A 21,716-nucleotide genomic window follows, 5' to 3' on the forward strand; every position below is an offset into this window, starting at 1 on the left:
ACAGACGCCGCACGCACATATACGACGTTGGTATACAAGCACTGAAACACAATACGAATCGGTTGCGTTTGTTTTCGAACACACACACGCACACACATAGGTATTGTTATGCGTGTGTGTTTTCCATACACCTATATATATATATATATATATTAAACGCGTGTTACTGTGTTATGTTTACGCGAGTTTGTGTGTGTGTGTGTGTGTGTGTGTGTGTGTGTACAAAAGGACCACGAAAAATTTGAATACGACCGCAACCAAAGGTCAGAACACACACAGCATTTATAAATGCACACGACGAAAACAACAATGCTCGAATAAAAAAAAAAATAAAAAAAAAAAAACCAAACGTGTCGCAGCTTATATTATTCAAATGAAAACCCTTGTCATCCGTTCGTGTTGTGCACCGTACATTACAATATCTACACGCGAGCGTGTGTGAGTATATTATTGGTGGGCGAGCTCGCGGTTATAATAACAATAATATTATAATGGAAAAAAAGAAAAGCCACCCGAACCGGTGGCGGCGGCGGCCCATCATTGTTACGTATCGTTATCATCGTACGTATTATGTAGGCCTACAGGCACGAGTATTATAATGCGTATACCTATAATATCATATTATAATGGGTATATTCCTTATCACGCGTTGAATATCTCCGACACGACGACAAATTGCGCATACAATAATATAGCGTGCGCATTGACTGCAGTAGGTACCTGGGTTGGTTTATGAGAAACGACAATATAGTATGCCTACACGAATGTGGTGTATCGCGCGTGCGTACATTACCTACGTACACAATATTATTGTAATGATAATATATTATATTGACGCGGTTGCCACACAAAACCGTGTGTGTGTGTGATGGTATAATATTATAATAATTTATCATAGCTGGTAATCCGTGTTAATCTTTAGTTCGCCGCCTCGGAGACCGTCTCTCCCGCGGAGAAAATATGCAGCAGGTACGGCGGCGGCGGCGGCGAGCACCGCATTAACGGTGGAGGTCGGCAGAAGAAAAGAAAAAGGGGTCAGTCAGACGACCACCTAAGTATTTCTTAACCTATAACCTCGCAAGTACAATAAATTATGATAATACATGTTATTGATATTTCTAGCACCCCCCCCCCCCCAGATTTTTAACCAAATTTACGCCCATGACAACACGGCGTACCTATAGGTACCTACCTACATGTATTAATTGTATGCATACGCATTTCACATGGGGCAGAATATAATCCAGTTGAACAGTTATAGGTTTGGTTAACACCAATAACCCCTCCCCCCTAACTTTAAGCACCCCATGTTCGATGTCATTGTAATGTAATTTCAAATATCTATAGTTTTAATAATTTTATTTATTTTAAGAATTTGTTATTTTTTTTTTATTCTTATCCTGCATGGCTGCATTTCGATTATATTAAAATATTATTGTATTATAATCTTAAATAATTACAAAATGTTAATTTATAATTTTATACATTTTATTGTTTTAAGAGATTTGTTAGGAGTAATTATACCCAGTAGTTTAGTGCAGTACTATAATCCGAAACAACTACATTAGGAAAGGCTTAAATTATAGACAGTTGAGTCATTTCAAAAAATGAGTACATAAAAGGCATTTTCAGAATATTGTGGTTAAAACTCGTACAATTTTGTGAAAAATGTATATATTATTGGATATTTCCCACCCAGGTTGGTTAGCTTCTATGTTCATACTACGACTATAATATTTAAAGCAAACCATTTAAAAATGAAAACAAATTTAAGTTTCAAAACAAAATAAAAGGATTTTTCAAGTGTCATTTAGGAGTACAACGTAATAACTGAAAAATTGATAAGATACGAAAAAAAATTGTCATGTTACTGTAGTAATCTTGTTAAAATAACGTTGTTTTCTTGTATAGTTCAATATTAAGTTGTATGTATAGGTATAATACATATTTTATAGACAAACATAAATGCGGATTAATAGAATTTTTTGACTTCAAAGTGTTATATCGTTTAAGTTTGTGTACCTACTGTTAAACGTATTGTAATAATTATTGGATCATCTGATCAGTTGAAATGTATATTCATGAAATGTACATTTATCTGTTTGATGTAAAATATAAATATTATATTAAACTCAATTGTGTATTATATATTAAAATAACATTATATTGCATAAGGCATTTTTTTTAAAATCTAAATCTGTTTATTTTGTTTAACGACGTCGTAGGAATTGTGCCTATTATAATTACCTGTATTTTATATTAATGTGTTTTATACGTTTATGTATATACGTTCGACCAAGTCCGGAAAAATATCGCACATCCGGTAAATCACAAGTATAGTAATACGCAGCATGCAGAACCGCCTAAAATCCATTTCATTCCGTCTTATTGCGTTTCGAGTACCTAGTTGGTCAAATTTGATACGAGTACATTCGCACATATATATATTATATACTTTAGTACTTATATATAAGCACTTTGTCTGGTAAATTTATGCGCATTCGCGATCGGCCGCGAGTTTAATTTTCCGGAAACAACAATTGCGGCAGGACGAGTGATAAGAGATTGCGTTTCAGTGGATAGGCAATCGCGTTAAAAACCGAACATGTGGTCACGGCCAATGCATCAACATCATGGGCTGCAGCTCACTCCTTCATCTCCGTTCCAGCGACGGGGCGTAAGGGGTGTAAGGGGAGCAAGGGGGGTTGCGATCCCTTTTTAGCTAATCCCGTACACTGGTGAAAGATGTGTTAATCCGATTAAAAGCCCGCACCCCCTCTGCCCACCTGCCGTCCCGCTAACCCACAACGCCGTCGGTTTGCGCGATTCTTCCGGTCCGCCGATTTATTGCCCACGAATAAAAACCGGCAGTTCTCGGCTCCCCGGTAATGTGATTAAATAATAATAATAATAATAATAGTAATAGTAAAAAGTGAGACCAGCTAAGAAAAAAATCTGGTCCCATTTGTACCACCATACTGCAAGCCTGCTCCAGTGTAGGCGATATTAATAGGGAGTCGTTTATTTTATGGGCCTAACCTAACCTATATAAGTCGCGGTAAACACGTAGGTATATACAAGCTCATTCGCATAAATCACGTTGTCGTGCGAGTTTGTCATTAGTAAAAAATATCATATAAACATTTTTAGGACTTTTTTTTTATCCATAGACGCATAATGTTTGTGCATAAATGCGTATCCAAAATGAGAGGTAATCGGCTCAGGCTTGAGTTAGAGTTCTGCGTTTTTCTAATGGACATCCAATAAATAACGAAGATATTAATATAATGATGAAAAAAAAAAAACACCTTTGGTATCTTTAATATCTATTAATATTATTAATATGTATCTGTATAATATGACATATTGAATGATTATATTATCTATATATGGGTCATGACCTGGATATATTCAGAGAAAAAAAAATATAATATCATCTGCCTGGTGCTATATAATACTCTTGTCCACGAAAAAATTACTGCATCGTTGACATAATATCATCGTATTGTACCAATAACAATGTTGGCAATAACAATTATTGGAATATAAGGTATAGTGCAAAGTGCAAACAGTGACTGCAGTCGAATAAGTTTCTCAATAACAGAAGCAAATATAAATACTTCCATTCAGTGGATTTCCCGGGGGGAGGGAGGTTAGAATTTATATACCACCCCCCACCATAAACCTTTTTATTTGTGTCTTTGGTATTATTGTAACAATTCATTGAAATGTATTATTAGTCCCCCGCCCCCATCCAAAATCCCTGGGCACGTCACTGTTTCCATCGTCTACAGCGTCGTAACCAAGACTTTGTACTGCACGCGAATATTATATATTACACTCCGTCAGGAAAAGTGAAAATAGAGGTACTTTCACAATTTTATAATCAGTCGTAAAATATATCGCTCTCGAAGCATAATCGGAGGTATAGGTATCGAAAATATTATATCAGTCGCGCATTACTTCTCTCTGCAGGCTGCTGCGCTGCGCACGTTTGGTTATACTTTGCGAGAGGGGAAAAAAAATGATGATAAATAAAAAGTAAAACCATAATAACAAGCTGCGAGGACGGAATAGGTACTCGAGTTTTTCAACCGTCAACTCAAAAGGAATAGTATATAAACATCGCACGCGGAGCAAAGGAGTTCATGCGGTATTTGACACAGGAGGCGAACTGCGGGTCTGGGGGATGGCAAAGAAAGAGAGAATAAAAAAAAAAAAACTCGATGTAATACTTTATCTCCGAGAAATTTAAATAGTGTTTATGTAAAGTAAAATTTATGTATATTTATCGTCAATTTGCATTTTATTGGCAACCCATCTCTTTCGCAGGTCTGTATTAAACAGTGTATATACGATAGGCAGGTACATAGGCAACCGTTTCCTTTTTGACAAAGTCACCCGCACAAAATAATATATTGGGTGTTAACGGACAAAAGTTTTCGGGGAAATATGTCTCATAATATTATACTGCTCGCTCATGCGCAGTGTACCAATACAATATAATTTATACACACGTAAATACAATTTAAAAACAAGCTTGGAACAATCATTTGGAAATTGATCGGTAAACTAAATTTAAGTACTTATAGACTTTGTGTGCGGCGAACCATTTAGAGGAAACGATCTTTTCAACTGAACGAAACGCAATATTGAGTATAATATAATATAATATTATTGTAGGTACTCACAAAAATAAGTGTTGATTGTGTTTTGTCGTCGAATTATGAATAGTATAATAATATAATAATCTAAATTCCTCGTCGGTTCTAAATGCTAAAAGTACCATCATTTCTTCAAAAACTGTTCGTGTTTAATATTTCCACAGGTATAATTATCTCCAATCAGCTCTATATATAACTCCCTCATTAGTTTAATCTTCAATTATAATCGTTTATAATTTATGTTAATAACTACTCCCTACTCGTTATAATATACCCAACTATTAATTATTCAAGTATTCAACTATTATTACTATATTAACTATTAATTTAGTATTAGTCTACTATAAATAATATAAACAATATAATGTTTTATCAGCTATGACAATTACAATTTTATTTTTAAGCATATCTTAAATTGTTCCTCATTAATATTATATATTGTTTCATTATTATTTATTATAACTCTATTATAAATTACAATTAATGTCTGTTACTTATTATTATAATAACCTTATTTCATATGTATTTTCAATTACTTGTGAGCTATAATAACTTTTGGTTGAAAGATGATAAAAAAAAAATCTAAATACTACAAATTAATCTTGTCAGTAAGTTTATTCGTTTTTCAAGTTGAATCAATAAGACGCTATATTTTAATATGTCAACTTTTTGGACGATCGGAGAAATATACTGACTAAAAAAACACATCAAAGCGCATTTTTTATAGCGTATTATGATAATGAAATATGAATAAAAGTCACTTTTTAATTTTGACCTTATAATAATATTATTATATTTTTTTTTTTTTTTTTTTTTTTTATTGGGTAACCCGCGGCAACATAGGCCATTGGGTGTGGGGAGGGCACTGTAGGTTTTATATTGGGTAGGTTTGGTAGGTTTTATATTGGGTAGGTTGGTACACGTGTGTGTTGTGTTTGGCAGAATTTCTAATGGGGCACCCGTAGGTTTCTGCCGTGCCCCGGGTGGGGGGATGGCGGCACTTGTTCTCCGGACACCGTGACTTGCACGGAGAAAAATGCCGCCCAGTGGTCGAGGATCGAACTCGGACCGGCTGTGCCGAATCCGTCGCGTTAGACCACTCGGCCACCTCGTCCCCCATTATTATATTATGAACCTATATTATCGTAACTATTTTTACTATAATATTTACCTATAATATTTTACATGTAATTTTATATATTATTTCTATAGTCTATACCTACAACTATTATTAATTTTTAAACTTAAATTAATTTATATTTATCCATATAATGACGAGTTCACAATATAGGTCCTTAGTTATTAGTATTTTTCAATTACCTACACTATTTCACTGTAATATACAAAATGGTAGTAATATATTTTTATTCTTTGCGTGCATTTTTTTTCTACTCGCACCGTTCTAGATTTATGGTTAAATCATATAATCACATTATATATAAGTGGCAAGAGAGCTCTTGAAAATTATTTCATACACTTTCACATTCAGGCTTACCGCGGGGCTCTCGCACGTTATACGATATATTACGACGGAGACAAACACACTTTTTGTAAGCCATAACTTAATCTCGTGAGCAATTTTAGCTCGACGGCCGAGATGTTTAAACCCGTATAACGACGTTGGAAGAGTCGCGAAAACAAATAAAAATTAAAACCCCTCCTTGATAACACTATAACATGCAAACGAGGAGTATTATACACTTATTCGTTTCGACCGATGTAAGCTAACCTGTACTTAACACCGGATGTTATCTAAAATGTATGTATAATAATATCAGACATGGTCATAACGATTCTATGTGTGTTTGGGATTTCAACGTTCACGTCATGCATGTCGCCACCGAGTATAATTTATTGAAACTATTGAAAGTCTGAGCACCTATATACCTATATAGGTACTTTAAAAGTTTGAATACTCACAATGCAACACCAAAAACCTAATATATTATGTATATTTTATTAAACAATATATAATTAATATATATCAAGTGATATAATATGTCCATGGAGTGTCATCAATGCTACCTGATGTCATAAAAAGTAAGTTCCCAAATACTTCGTCGCAACACGATCAAGCTCTAAAAATTAGCACGATTGCACCCGTTTTACATTTTTACCTACAAAAAACGCAACATGACTGCTGTCCATGAAATATAAAAGTGTCGTCCTTTCCCTTCTCTAATTTTACTGGCTTAGGACTGACAACAAAATTAAATTGTTGGCTTGGTTAAAAATTGTTTCATATATAATATTAAGACATTAGTACTCACTATATACACATATACACTACATAATATACACTATATGCACTATTATTTTAAAACTATTAATATGTGATATAAAATACTACAAATTACATTTTTTTTTTATAATAATATTCATCCGAATAAAATATGACAAAATATGTTTGTAATGCAACGTTAGAATGCAGTCGAACTTGGTTAACTCAAAATCATCGATATCTCAAACTTTTAACTTCAAATTTTCTAGTTAACCAAGTCCGACTGAATTTTTTAATAGGTAGTGTATTGAAAAATTATTAAAAGGACAGTAAATAAATTTCACGGAACAGAATCGTTTTACCTTTTTTTGCATATGTAAAAAGGCAAAACGGGCGTAATCGTGTTACACCCCCAAATAAGTACTTATTGTAATAATTAATTTACAGATTATATTTTATCTAAAAAAAAAAAAAAAAATGTTTTTTATAATGTAATATTTTATATTTCTATTTGCTATTTGGGCTGCGAATAGGTATTTCACTTTTCAACGTGGATATAATAATACTATTGCGTTATCGCACATCCCATAATGTTATTAATATTTTAATAAAAATCACTGAATTATGTGTTCATACTTTTTTTCACAATCAACGTTTAATCAGTTTAATCGTGACATACATTATCGCGTATAAAGTTACGACTGCGCTGTCTATACTGTGCGTATATCTAGATACATTTATTTCCAAAATATAATATGACTGTTCGTTAGGTGCTAAAAGAATATGCATTAGGAGGACTGATTACATTAGTTTTATAAAAAAAAACCAACAAATTACTGCAGTAAGAAATATGCAAATATATATACATCGTAATAATATAATAACGATTTCCGTTTTTTCTCGATACACTGTCGTTTTTGAGATTATTTTTTTTTTCTTGAACATTACAAATTTCTATTATATATAAGTAGGTGGGTAATTGAATATAAAAAAAATATATGGTACACTATTGTATACCAGAAAATGTAACTAGTGCAGAACACAACATTATAGGTAGGTATAGGTACCAGCTATATATAGTGATATTGTTAATTGTGAGTTGTAACGTTTTAGTCTGCGGTCGTGATTTGAAATCCCCAAGCTATATAGATAATCTATAATAGCGGAGAACGCATTTTTTTTTTTTAGTCCGTTGAAAAGGAATCCCATAGCAATTTTTGCTAAAAGCTTCTCAAGTGTCACTCGAACGGGACAGCTAAATGGATATTTTATTGGAAATATTCAAATACAGACCTCTTTTCAAACTGTTTATATTCGAGGTTACACTTTATTTTTGTATTATTCAACCTTATTATATATTAAGTATATTTTACACTCGCTCCGAGCCGAGACACTTGGGTACACAGTACACATGCTTTTAAAATTTTCTTCGAATCGGTGCTACTTAAGGTTATTGGGAATACGAGTATATTATGTATGCTGCTGTACATGTTTAATGTTTATATATATATTATATGCGTGAACGGCACGCGTTCAGATTTATATTATATTAAAGGATATCCTTTAATATCTGCTGACGAAAAACCTAATAAACTATAGAGCAGTGCGTTGGAACACGATTGATCTACCTACGAGAAAAATGTAATTTATTACGAGAGGCGACAGCATTGCGTGCATACAATAATTTGTTATATGTATCAGTGTTATTAATAATAACTTATTAGTTATTTTATAATATATACAAACTACGGATGTGTACGAGTGTACGACACAAGCACTGCAGTGCTATAAATTATTATAATACATAAACAACCACCTACCAATTATACCGGATGATCAATTTAACGTAAGACAAAAGACACTCATTATTTCAAAAATTATTCAATTTTTGGAAGATATTTGTTTTTGCATGATTTCAATTCGATCAACAATTTTCTAAATATTTATATCTTTTACTATTTTTATCGTTAAATAAGATTTTTTTTATCATTTCATTTTATATTCTTATCTAATTATCTAATTATCTAAATTATGCTAGAATAAGATACTATATATTGTAAACCTTATCTATATTATATATTGTAATAATTGTCGAACTATAATAGTTATATACTGGAAGTTCTAATAAAAAAAAAAAAAAAAGATTTTTTTAGTGAAAACGGATTTTTAATTCCTTATTCTAAAGCAGAATATTTTTTGGATTACATCGATGCACAAAAATCGAATTATTGACTAGAAGTTAAATAGCAATATATACTAATTAAATATATTTAAAGTTATAAGTAGTTTATATATATTGTGTAACTTATATACTCATACTATTGTCCGAAATTTGATTTTTATAGATCGAAATAGTACTCCGAATAATATCTTCTGATGTCTTCTAAGTATGAAATTAAAAATGCACGTTATGCTGTCATTTAAAAGAGTAAAAAAAACTTCAAAATCGATTATACGGCGATAAAAAATATAATTTTTTTCCATACATTTTGTTTTTAAATTATGTGAAACAAATAAACGTTAGTGTTTTTGAAATAACGAGTGTCTTACGTTTAATGGATCACTTTATGTATTATATATTATATAACAACCTATTTACATATTATATTATAAATATATAATATTATTAGACCATTATTATGTTATACTTTTTTATATTGTACGCACAATGTATGTACTTATATAATCGCTTTTGAGGTGCACACACTATATATATGTTGTGCACACTTTAATGCAATAAATGTTTCACTCACCGCAATTTAAATTAACAGCTACTGCAGAAACCGTCCGAATGTTCTAGTCCCTCGGAAAAAAAAATAATATATATATACACCTACCTACTATTTATTTGTTATTGGATTAACGACAAACGGAGGGTTCACGACATAATAATATCACATCTGGAAGGATTAGGGTTTACGCGGATTTAGAGCCACGAAAAAAAAAATTGCAAACTGTCATACACAACTACTATAAAACGGCGGGTATGTACTGCTAAAAATGGAAGCACATAAAAACTTGATTGGAAATGGCCGCTAATGCGCACAAGCCAATATAATATAACATTTACTAATGAATTGGACAACGTCGCGATATTGCAGTAATGGTGCAGCCACTGCAGCGCACATACAATAAAATACTGCAATAACTACATTCGAGGGAACTGTACTTATACATTGAGAACTAATTTGTTATATCATAACATATGATATACCTAATATTTAAGAATTTTTTTTTTATTTTACTCAAATATACATTATAAATTTAAAAATAGTTAGAATTTACAATGTAGTAGAATTAATTTACACCTTTGCAAATGCTTGTGATGGGGGTAAAAGAGTTATTATACAAATTTTATGATTCTCTACAATATAATGATATTCAAAACTTAAAATTAAAGTTCGCTAAACAGTCAGTTAACAATAGAATTATTATTAATTATAAAATTAGATTTTTCATTTACATTATTGAAAATACTTTATTTAAGATACAAAGAAATTGCATTAAAATTTGATGGACCTAAATAATAATCCAAAAAATGTTTACCAGTATTTCTTTTGTATACTCAAAACTCATCAAAGTGATGTAAATGTTTTCATTTTTCACCAAAATAATTAAAAAACCGTACTTTTTGCAATAGTCGCGTTTAATGTCTTACAACGGCGTTCAACTATAGAATCGAAGAACCTAAACGGCATGCTCGCGTTACCTATATATTAAGCCATTGAGGGGATCTATCGCCAGTAGCAATTTGTTGTATACAAATATTGTTATAACATTATAGTATTATCCTAATATTATTTTCAACAATAATAATAATATTATAATATTATCATTGCAAATTGCTACCTGGGATATAGAATATAGACTCTATATACGCTAATGCTTACACAAAATAATATAATAAAACATAATATAATGAATTGAACGCCGCGATATAATTGCAGTAATAGTATGCAGCCACTGCAGCTCTTACATGAAACACAATAACTACATTCGAGGGAACTGTGTATTATTATAGTCAACTATTATTTATTAACTATTAATTTATTATATTATAATTTACAATATGTACCTACTATGTAAGAGTGATGAAAATTGCCATTTCGCACCAAAATCATTTAAAATACGTATTGCAAGTCGTGTCTTATAATGTTTATATTATGTTACAACGGCGAAGAACTTAAGGGTATTAAGGGTCATCTGTAGAATTTTGGTAAATTGAGTCTCAAATTATAACGTTCATTTTATTAACTAGTAGATTGAGCCCGAGTAATTTTTATACACCTCGTAAGTCGTAAATCTGGTCCCAAATATCAATACTATATACCTACCTAGACTAAATAAATACCTACCTACTAGATTTCAATATTAGAATAATAATCCATCTATTTGATTCGAATCAACAAACAGGCGGGGTATAGTATCTTTGAATCATCAAATATATGGAATATTTAAAGTGGCTAAAATATAGGTAAATCAGGATGTTTTGTAAATTTGAATTTTACTGATATAATAATAATATGGTACATCTACTCTAGCTTCTATTATCAACTTGCAGCACTATCGAAACCGTTGAAAATCGTAAACAAAAAAATAATAATAACGAATCGTCGATTTGTCGATTGCCCATCTGTATGTAATTATTATACTGCTGTAAATAGTACCTATAGTGTTGTGTTTTCATTTGTTTTTAATTTTACAATTTTTTTCATAGCCGATTAAACGCGAAAATTATTATTATTGACGAGCGTTGTACAGAATATTAATTTATCTATTATTGAACGTTTGTATTTTATATTCTGCGATTTGTACCTATACATATTATATTAAAATTGTCACGCCCGCAGCAATATATACAATTTATCAGTGGTGACCACTGACCTCACAGTGGTTGAATTTTTTTAAACCGATTTCCGCTCAGGACTTGCCATTCGTGCGTGGTGAATAGTGATGTAGGTACAATATATAACTATAATAATATATACAGCTATAAATAGTAGGTAAATATATGTATTTCCAAATAATTGTTTATTCTATAAAAAACTTAATGCCATTTTCGGAAAGGCGTCTTTAAAAATATACGTGAAACTTGAACAAAAAAACTGATTCTGCAAAGCAGATCTCTGCAGTTTGTCAAACTTTCTTTGTGATTTAATTAGTTCGCAGTTATATTATAGTAACTATATAATTATATATATACATTTGTTCGTTCCTTCGATATTTATTCTCAGTTCTTTTGTTGGATTTTCTCTAAAACTTTTGACAAAAATTCGAAAAATCACTTCTTCAAAGTATTATTACTTACTATACTACTCGGTAGTTTTCGATCCACTCACGTCGTCTGAAGAAGGACGGGAAAAATTCGTGAACTTGGTATCAATAGGTACACGACAACAGAATATTCGAAAAGATAATCACGTCGACATTTCTACGTAAATATTAAAATATGCAATAATGATACGTATAGTCGATCCAATGTCGAAATTACTTGCGGGTGGTTTTATTGAATCTCCCCGAAATGTTTTTTTTAATAATTTAGTTCATCAGTCTTCAATATTATATTATTATGTACCAGGTACTGAGGTACCTACATAGATAATAGGTACCTACAATGTTTGTTATGGTATCTACAAACAATTTTTTACTTACCGTTTTTTTTAAAAAAATATTTTGTGACCATCCGCCCCCCCCCTCTCTGGATCCACTACTTCTATGTACCCGTAGCGATGCCCATTGTCCAAAGTTTTTAATTCAGCTCACCACGCGATAAGTATATTAAAATGTTGCATTCTTGCGGGCTAATAGTATATAATTTTAACATTTCCATCACTATATAATAATATTTTATCTGCATACGCTATTAATATAGGTATAAGTACCTACGTCCTATGTATATTGTACCCACCTATTATACATAATATACGACTTATAATGTAATATCTTATTTTTGTTGTACTATATTTAATAATATAATACAATGTAATAATATATTATTTTTAATTTGAATATTTTGGAAACAATATTAAGCACTATAGCTGATCTTGCTCGGTATTTCCTGAGACAAATTAAATAACGGTCGTTGATTTGAACCCGTCTAAAACTCCGTTAAATGGAATCTGCACACATTTTTAAAGTCAAAAGTTGCATCCAATCACAATAACAATTTTCTGTGACCAATAGCCACCCCATTTATGAACAAAAAAGTATTATTTTTCGTGAACCACTCTTTAAAAGGCAAATTTCGGAAAATATTTTCTTAGTATGCACCTCTCTACACGGCGTGGTTGGAAGGTTTACCGTGAAAATGTCAAGTCTCTATACAGCTATCTTAGTTTCGAGTGTATATACCTACGCGTTGATTACGCGAATCAACTATACTTGGGAATTTTCTTTTATGTATACAGATTTTTTTGAACTATATTAGAAGTCGTGGGCCATCGGCCACTTCTATATACAACAAGGAATCGGCGAGACACGGGTCGCGGGCATCCATCACTGGTAAATAACACTCTCTCTCACTCTCTCTCTCCCCCCCCCCCCCCAAATTTCGTCTTCGACGTCGTAATGGAATCGAATAAATCGTCAGAAACCGCGGTCGCGGTAAATCTCGGGTGTAATAACTGCACTATGTAATATTATTACACCCCCTTGAGCATCAATCGCGACGACTACGACGACGACTGCGACGACGACGATGACCGGACGATGACGACGACGACCACTGCGAGTCCCGGGAACCACCTCGGGGAGGGAGTTTTTACATTTATTGTATACGCGTGGGCGTAAACCGGGCGCGGCGTTCCCGCAGGGTTTTTCGCGCGCGCACACGCTACGCGACATCTGCCGCCGCCGCCGCCGCCGTCATTGTAACCGAAAAACCGCACATAAGGGCTCGCCTCCGCGGCGCGTACGTTTTATTTTCTGTTACATAACTGTTATTATTATTGTTTGTACTGATTGACTCTGGACCCGAACAACGGCGGGTGCTGCAGCATGCAGTGATTAGCATCGGCTGTATACGCGCCATTATTATATCCGCCGCCGCCGCCGTCCGCAATAATATAATAATATATTATAACGTCGTATATATGCCCATACGGAGGGGATCGGCCGCGGTCACATTTATTATTATTATTATTATTATTATTATTGTTTATTACGCGTAGTGTATGACATAATGCGTGTGGGGCGGCGAGACGCCTCAGCGACATAACCCCCGGATATGTTATATTATAACCGGTCGTACCTACGCCCGAATACGAGGGATGCGAGCATTTAGCTGGGGCTAGAGCCCCAAAATGTTTGAATTCCTCACCAAAAACTGTTTTAGAATAAAACCTAAACCTAGAGAAGAATATAGAATAATATTATTAAATTTACAAGTGTTTTGGTTTGCCTACCACGCACGTATAGACGTATTATATATATATGAATAATAATTTACGACAATGGTTTTATTCAACAACGAACCTGCGACGTGTTAAATTAAGAAAAAAAATTGTTTAACCTTTGACGCTTCTGTATTAGACGGCGCTGAACAGGCCCCCCCCCCCCCCCCCCCAAAAAAAAAATAAAAAATTTGAAACGCCTTTTGCGCCTAAATATGGACACACGTCATGATATATACCAGTCTTGTTTTGTAACCAAATCGGACGACAGTATTTATTACATAATATAACGTATTGTGATATTATTGTGACTGTATGCACCCAACTCCCTGCAGTCAAACCGGACGAAATAAAGCGAAAAATCTGCGACCAAAACTGCTGATGAAAGGATATTATAAATTTTACTATATTTAGACAACACTTACAAGACTACTCTAAAAATGTCTTATAAAACCGAAACCCTCTAACGCACAAACGGATCGGATTTTCATTTGGCCGTCAACAATATGGAAATGTTATAAGTTAGATATATAAATATAATATATATGTACAATATATTTCACTTGGTATAAAACAGAATTGTCTCATTAAATCTCGTCGAATGACGTAATACAGCAGTCAGCAATAAATCAGCAGTATAGGTACAATATATTGTCGTACCCGTGATTTAAATATATATTAAAAATATGGATATACTAATATTATACCTATAATTATTATATTATAAATTTATTTATAAACAGTTAATTAACATTTTAAGCCGTTATTATAATAATGAATAATTGTGTTGTTTATATTTTATCTGCTTAAAGTACTTATACACGTTTAAGTTGCTACATAATTTAAAAATAATTATCAAAAAAAGTTTACGAAAATGTCGACCATTGAATGACATATTTTTAATTTATTTAATATTTCTTAATCTGATATTTCTAGTCTTAACCGTACCGAACTAAACGTGCATTAGATATTAATTGGAAATAAAATTGTATAATAACTACCTATTAAGTAGGCACTGCATAATAATTAATATATTACACTATTTTCATATTATTTACTTAATTTATTGTTTTATTTATTTAAATATGTACAATATTATGTATACACTACATTATAGCGCCTAATTAAAACAGAAAATTTTTTGGTCCTGTGAACAGTGACCTATTTTGTATTAATGATATTTGACTTTACAACTAACTCTGTCTATATATATATACATCACGACACTGTAATAAATATGTATGAGATGCTCTATTTGTGTGAAAATTGTATTGAGTCACGAACCAATTTAATTTGTTCAACTATTGTTTGTTTTTATGGAGAAATCTATCAACATCAAAACATCTATAGCAATTTTTACGACATTTGTCTATATTTCTAGAATTTATTGATTTATATAATAATATTATGTTGTTTAATAGTGTTTCAACTGTTTCAACGTGTCTTAGTGCTCAATTTATACGGTACATACCTACCATTGTCTCATACCGTCTCTCATTATTGATTATTATTTATTAGAAATAAAGACTTCCATGTCATTAGCTTATATTTGGGAACAATACTATAATAATTACTTATTTTGATTTTAATTATTAGGGTTTATGTTTACGTTACATTGATACCTACCTATATGGCTATATGTATACCGATTATTTATATACTCATTATTTTTGTATCACCAACTACGTTGCAGTTTCAGTATAGGTATGTGTATGTTTAAGTATAGCGTGTGACCTATTTTTCTATTTTGAACGTATTTTTTCGATCGGTAATTGGTAATATTAAAAATTCTTATGAGTATACCCAGGTACCTATATAATATTATTAGTCTTTGAGCTTTGGGATTTTGTAATTTACTTAAAAATAATTTCAAATATTATACTCATTAGATGATTACCTACTTATTAGTTGAATGACTTTGGTAACTCTAATAATCTTTAGCTATAAAATATCATTAAACCTTATAAATTATTATAAATTTGTAACTACTATTAATATATCAATATCATTACAAACATATTATAAACGATCAGATATACAAAATAATAAAATATATATCATCACTTGTGTCCTCCTTCATTATTTTTAATGAATAACAAATTTCCAAATCAATTCTTTAAAACGAAACGAAGATATTTTATAAAGATAACGCACAAACAAAATATATTGTTATTCGGATGAAACGCTAATTTATTTTTTAATGATATTTTGAAACAGTAGTGGTTTGAAATAATATTCAAATAAGGCATCATGAAAATAATTTAAAATTGCATACTTTAGTAAATCGTGTGTACCTATTTATAATTAAATATCGCATACAAATAAGTATATACCAACGTAATATATAAAAATATTCTTCAACTTTTAATAAATATTTTTAATTAAGATTCAGTCGCATACGAATCCGAATATACATATTTTAAATCTTATAACAAAACGGCCGACCAATTAATAGTTGTATAATGATTTACATAATAATATTATATAAGACAAAAAAAATCAACATTTATAGCCACTTAATTGGCACGTTCAGTTGAGTATTTTCCAACAATCTGGCTAATACATGATTTTAAAATATGTTTGTCTATAGTGACATTTTTAGATAACATATTTTAAGATCATAATTTAAAAAGGGAATTCCAATCATTTGACAAGGACAATATGAAAATATTTGTATTGTGACGACACTGTGCTAAAATTGTACTAACCGATGGGACGTGATTGCCATTTAAACGAGTTAAAGTTGAAAAAACTTTTTAATTTTAATACAGCTATTCTATTTTTTTTTTTTTTTTTTGTTAAAATACACAATGTATTATTATTTAATTGAACGTACGTAAATTATTTTTAATTTATAATAAAGTCAATATATTATTTCCAATAGTATTTTAACTTCATTTTTAATTAGAGCGGTAAAAAATTAAATAACACAGCAAATCACACTTTTTTTTATTCATATGATACAGCTCCAACTGCTCAAATAAATATTTATTAATCTTGTAAAAGAGTATAATTTACAGAGTAGTGTCTAAATTTAGTTTTACATAGCAATAATTTGGTTAATTAACTATTGTAGCATAACTGATAAAATATAATGTTGCGTAGTAGGCACATCGTGCAAATACATAAATAACTTGTACAAGAAAGTATCAATTTAAAACGAAAACTCGAGCTTTAGAAATCTATTTGATACAGGGATCTATAGGTGTACAATACTCATATGCATTGAGTACTACAAATGTACGAGCACAGTTCAAAGATAATATTTTAATAATTATATTCTGTTCAAACCGTTTTCATACGTAGGTATACCTATATACGCATATTACGGTTTACGAACCGTCAAAATACCGACTACGCAGCAGGTTTGCAGATCACTTGTATGATGAAAAGTTTAAAAAAAATGTCGTTTGCCGATAATATATACTTTTGTAGCACTACGGCCTCGTACGACGACGTATATATTCGTAAAACATTTTTATATATTTTCGTTTTCCACCGGCGAGGGTGCTGCGTATTTTTTTTTTCATTGCATTTAGCGGCGCGTAATGGACCGCACAATTGTTTACACCTCTATGTATCATTAAGCACGCGAAAAGTTTATTTAAAACGGATATATCTCTCTCTCCCTTGTATATATATTCTCTTTTATGTTCTCCCGCCGAACCCTAATTTTTACTATTGCTTTTTTAAGGGACAAAGGGATCAAAAGGGTCCGACGAAGCGATTTCGACAGGAGAAAAAAACCTATATGTGTATATATATATATTTCCTCTAAATAGGTTCGCGGTGTTTGTTTAGTTCGCAGCACAAAAGAATCGGAAAACAATATATATTGGTCCGACACCCTATGGATATATATATATATATAATATATATACATAATATACATCTGTATATATTATGTATACATATACATAGTTCACGATTGGGTTTATATATTGTGTTATTCTCGTGTGTGTATATTGTATATTACGTATATATATATATATGTTTGTACGTGCAGCAGTATCGAAAAAGGGGAATTAGAATAAGACTTGATTATGGTCGGAAGGATACATTTATTTCATTATTAAAAAAAATAAATGCTCTTTGACAGTGAAATGACTCACGATAAACCGTACTTACATATTACGGTATACGGTATACATACGATCGCGTCACTTCCGCTCCGCGTCTTTATTTGGTGTTTCGCATCGCGGCCGGGGCGAGATTTGACGGCGAAGTTGTATCGCCTTTGAAAAGTAATGAGTACCAACACGCGTACAAATATATTTAGATCATAACAATATAATATAATAATATACGGTTTGAAGTATATAGTGTGAAATACAAACAGGCAAAACAAATTGACATTCGAAACCCCTCGCTATGCACACGCACGCGGAGGACGTTGATGTAATATAATATGCCAATCAAAAATGTGTAAATTACGTGTACACTGTACACGCGTTTAATCCGCACCGCGTTCGGCTGATTTCATGCGATTGTAGAATATTATAAAACAATACATCGACGACCCTATTATATATATATACGCGATGTGCGTTGTCGCGGCGAAATCATAAACAATAATATTTTTTTCTCCATTGAAAATTCATAAAATATAATATTATAACGATGATTGGTACCTATACCTCATACTACAATGTACACAATATATCGTCTAAATAATATACACAATGTTTCAGAGCGTCGGCCGCGGTCGGTTCCAAACACGTGAATGACGGAATGAATATATTATATTATAATACTTATATACTTAGAATATATCGCACTCGATGTCTAAAATGATGATAATTTAGTCGACTTGCAGCACGATCATAACAATATAACGCCCAGCCGATTATAGAAGAAACGAATAAAACAATGCCGAATAGCGACGATTGTCACAATTATTACAATAACTTTACATCGCTGGACGAAAACCTATATACAGCTGTAAGTATATCGTTGAGCTACCGTGGTATTGCATCGGTGTTGTAGAACCTGTTATAGATTCACAAGACAAAGGTTCAGTGAGAGTTTTCAGAGCCCTTCGAATTTAACTGTGGTTAGGGAACTTCAGGAAAGATAGTTCAATAATAAATTCCAGCCGATATATTTTACTATTACACAAATATCTCAATTAAATATTATAATAATATACAGTTTAACGAAAGACTGACGAGTACCGACGTACCTATGTTATAATATAGGTAGTCATCGGGAATTTCCCGGTGTGCTGTTGACCCAGAACTATTGAACTTGACATATGGTGACATGGCGTGTCTCTTATAATATAATATATAATAATATTTACATAATAGTAATGTGTGTGCACACCAATGACTATAATATTTTGATATGTCTATAGTAAGCATTATTCCTTATTGGTACCTGTGATTTATGTTTATGGTTTGAAACGGCGTGTCGCAAATCGGTGGATCCTTAACAGTTAAATATTATATAGAATATTACTGTGGTCGTCCAATAATAACGATCATCATACTAAAATACAACACGGATGCGTTAATAACGATCAATAACGGCGATAAAGACGTGATACATAATTCATACATATAGGTAGTCGTCTTACAACACGATAATGATAATTTTATCTTGTGACGATTTTGTGACATGAGTGTAGGACTGTCTTAATTAAATATTGGGAAATACTTACGAGCATAGTGTGCTGATGGACCAGAAACATCGAACTTGACAATATGGCGACGTGTGTCTTATAATACAGTGTTGACATAAGTACACATTGTATATTATGTGTACACGGCCGATGACTATAATGTATATGTCTATATAGTGAGCATTATTTCATATTACCTACAAATTTATGTTTATGATTTGTAACGGTGTGTCACACATCCGTGGATCCGTAACGGTATAATCTAGAGAGGGTAGATATATGGATAGATATAGATATATCCATGTGGCATGTATAAATATATCTATATAAGAGTCTACACTGCACGAAATAGTACTGGTTGGACCTATCTTTCCCACAACAATTTGACCGATAACGTTGTCTCATTTCAACACAAAGTGCATGTGCAAAACTCAGCAGTGCAGCCAACTGTGTTTTTAATTGCTTACATTTTATCTCCATCGGGCTGCTAGAATAAGTACAATGTGCATGACGTATGTGCATCGTACGACGTCAGTCTAATAATCACGAACTACTACATGTAGTGATATGAGGTGCGTTTCTATACAGAAGTTAAAAAAAAATTAATCTTTGGCACGGGCATCGTCGGGTGATACAGCTAGTATTGTATAAAATATTATGGTGGTCGTCCAACAATAACGATCGCCATACACTAAAATCGTCACCAAAGAACCATCATGGCCATTCTCAGTTTTCCCAACTTTTCAGGGTGAACAAAAAACTGTTTTTTTTTGTTAGGAATCTTGAATCTTGGTAATTGGTATATCTTTTGACATTAACTAACTCTAAAACGTTTCATCTCATTGTCAACAATAGTAATAATATTAGTAATACTAATTTCATCGAGTTGTTGGCTGCTGACGGCTGTCATATATTACTATAGTACCAGGTCCGATATTTTTAGACTGGTCATGATACCACTGATCACAAGTTTAGATAGGCCATGATACCACTATGATACCACTAATAAAAATTTCAGATAAACCGCCATGATGACATTTGGAATTTTCACAGCGAACCTACCGGTGAAACATCAAAACTAATCACTTGGTCTCACGCGTCTCAAAAATACGAATCTATTGATATATATGAAAAGCATATTTGAATTTTTTAAGATTGGCCCTGATGGTTCTTAGATGACGAAATATAACATGGATGCGTGTAATAACGATAAGTAAGTACAACTTTTGAGACGTGCTACAGCAGTCATCAAAATATATCGTCTTAAAACATGATAATGATAATTTTATCTTGTGACGCTTTTGTGACATATTATGTAGGATTGTCTTAAATAAATATTGTATAATACAAAGGAAAGACTTACGAATATTATATTATAGTCTTCCGGAGTTCCTATTAATGTGCTGATGGCCCAGAAACATCGAACTTGATATGATGACGTGTATCTTATAATACAGTGTTAACATAAGTATATTTTCTATATGTTGTATACGGATGACTATGTATGCCTGTAGTATGAGCATTATTTCCTATTACCTATAATTTATGTTTATGGTTAGTAATGGTGTCACACGCATTCGTGACGGAATGATCCGTTACAGTATAATATTATTATATATTATGACCGTCATCCAATAATAACCATGGTATAATACTAAAACAGAACATGGACGCGTATAATAAGCACAACTTTTGAGATGTGCCAGAGCATTGAGAAAAATATATAATATCGTCTTACGACACGATGATCAATAATTTACCTTGCGACGCTTCTGTGACTTATATATAGGACTGTCATACGGGTGTTAACGCGGTAT

General features: G+C 32.0%; 1 protein-coding gene across 10 annotated transcripts in view; it reads left to right on the forward strand.

Moving 5' to 3' along the window:
- The window catches only part of LOC132951090 (WD repeat-containing protein 76-like), a 128,769-nt gene that overhangs the window by 48,926 nt on the left and 58,127 nt on the right, over positions 1 to 21,716 (forward strand). The window contains exon 1 of one of the 10 annotated variants that reach the window (XM_061022798.1): positions 19,138 to 19,217. The exons of the other annotated variants lie outside the window; for them this stretch is intronic. The gene's annotated coding sequence lies outside the window, so the exon portion shown is untranslated. Of the gene's footprint in view, positions 1 to 19,137; positions 19,218 to 21,716 lie in introns of those variants that run through there. 10 annotated transcript variants of the gene reach the window in all.

Source organism: Metopolophium dirhodum, chromosome 8 (genome assembly GCF_019925205.1).
Source record: "Metopolophium dirhodum isolate CAU chromosome 8, ASM1992520v1, whole genome shotgun sequence".
Taxonomy (NCBI): domain Eukaryota; kingdom Metazoa; phylum Arthropoda; class Insecta; order Hemiptera; family Aphididae; genus Metopolophium; species Metopolophium dirhodum.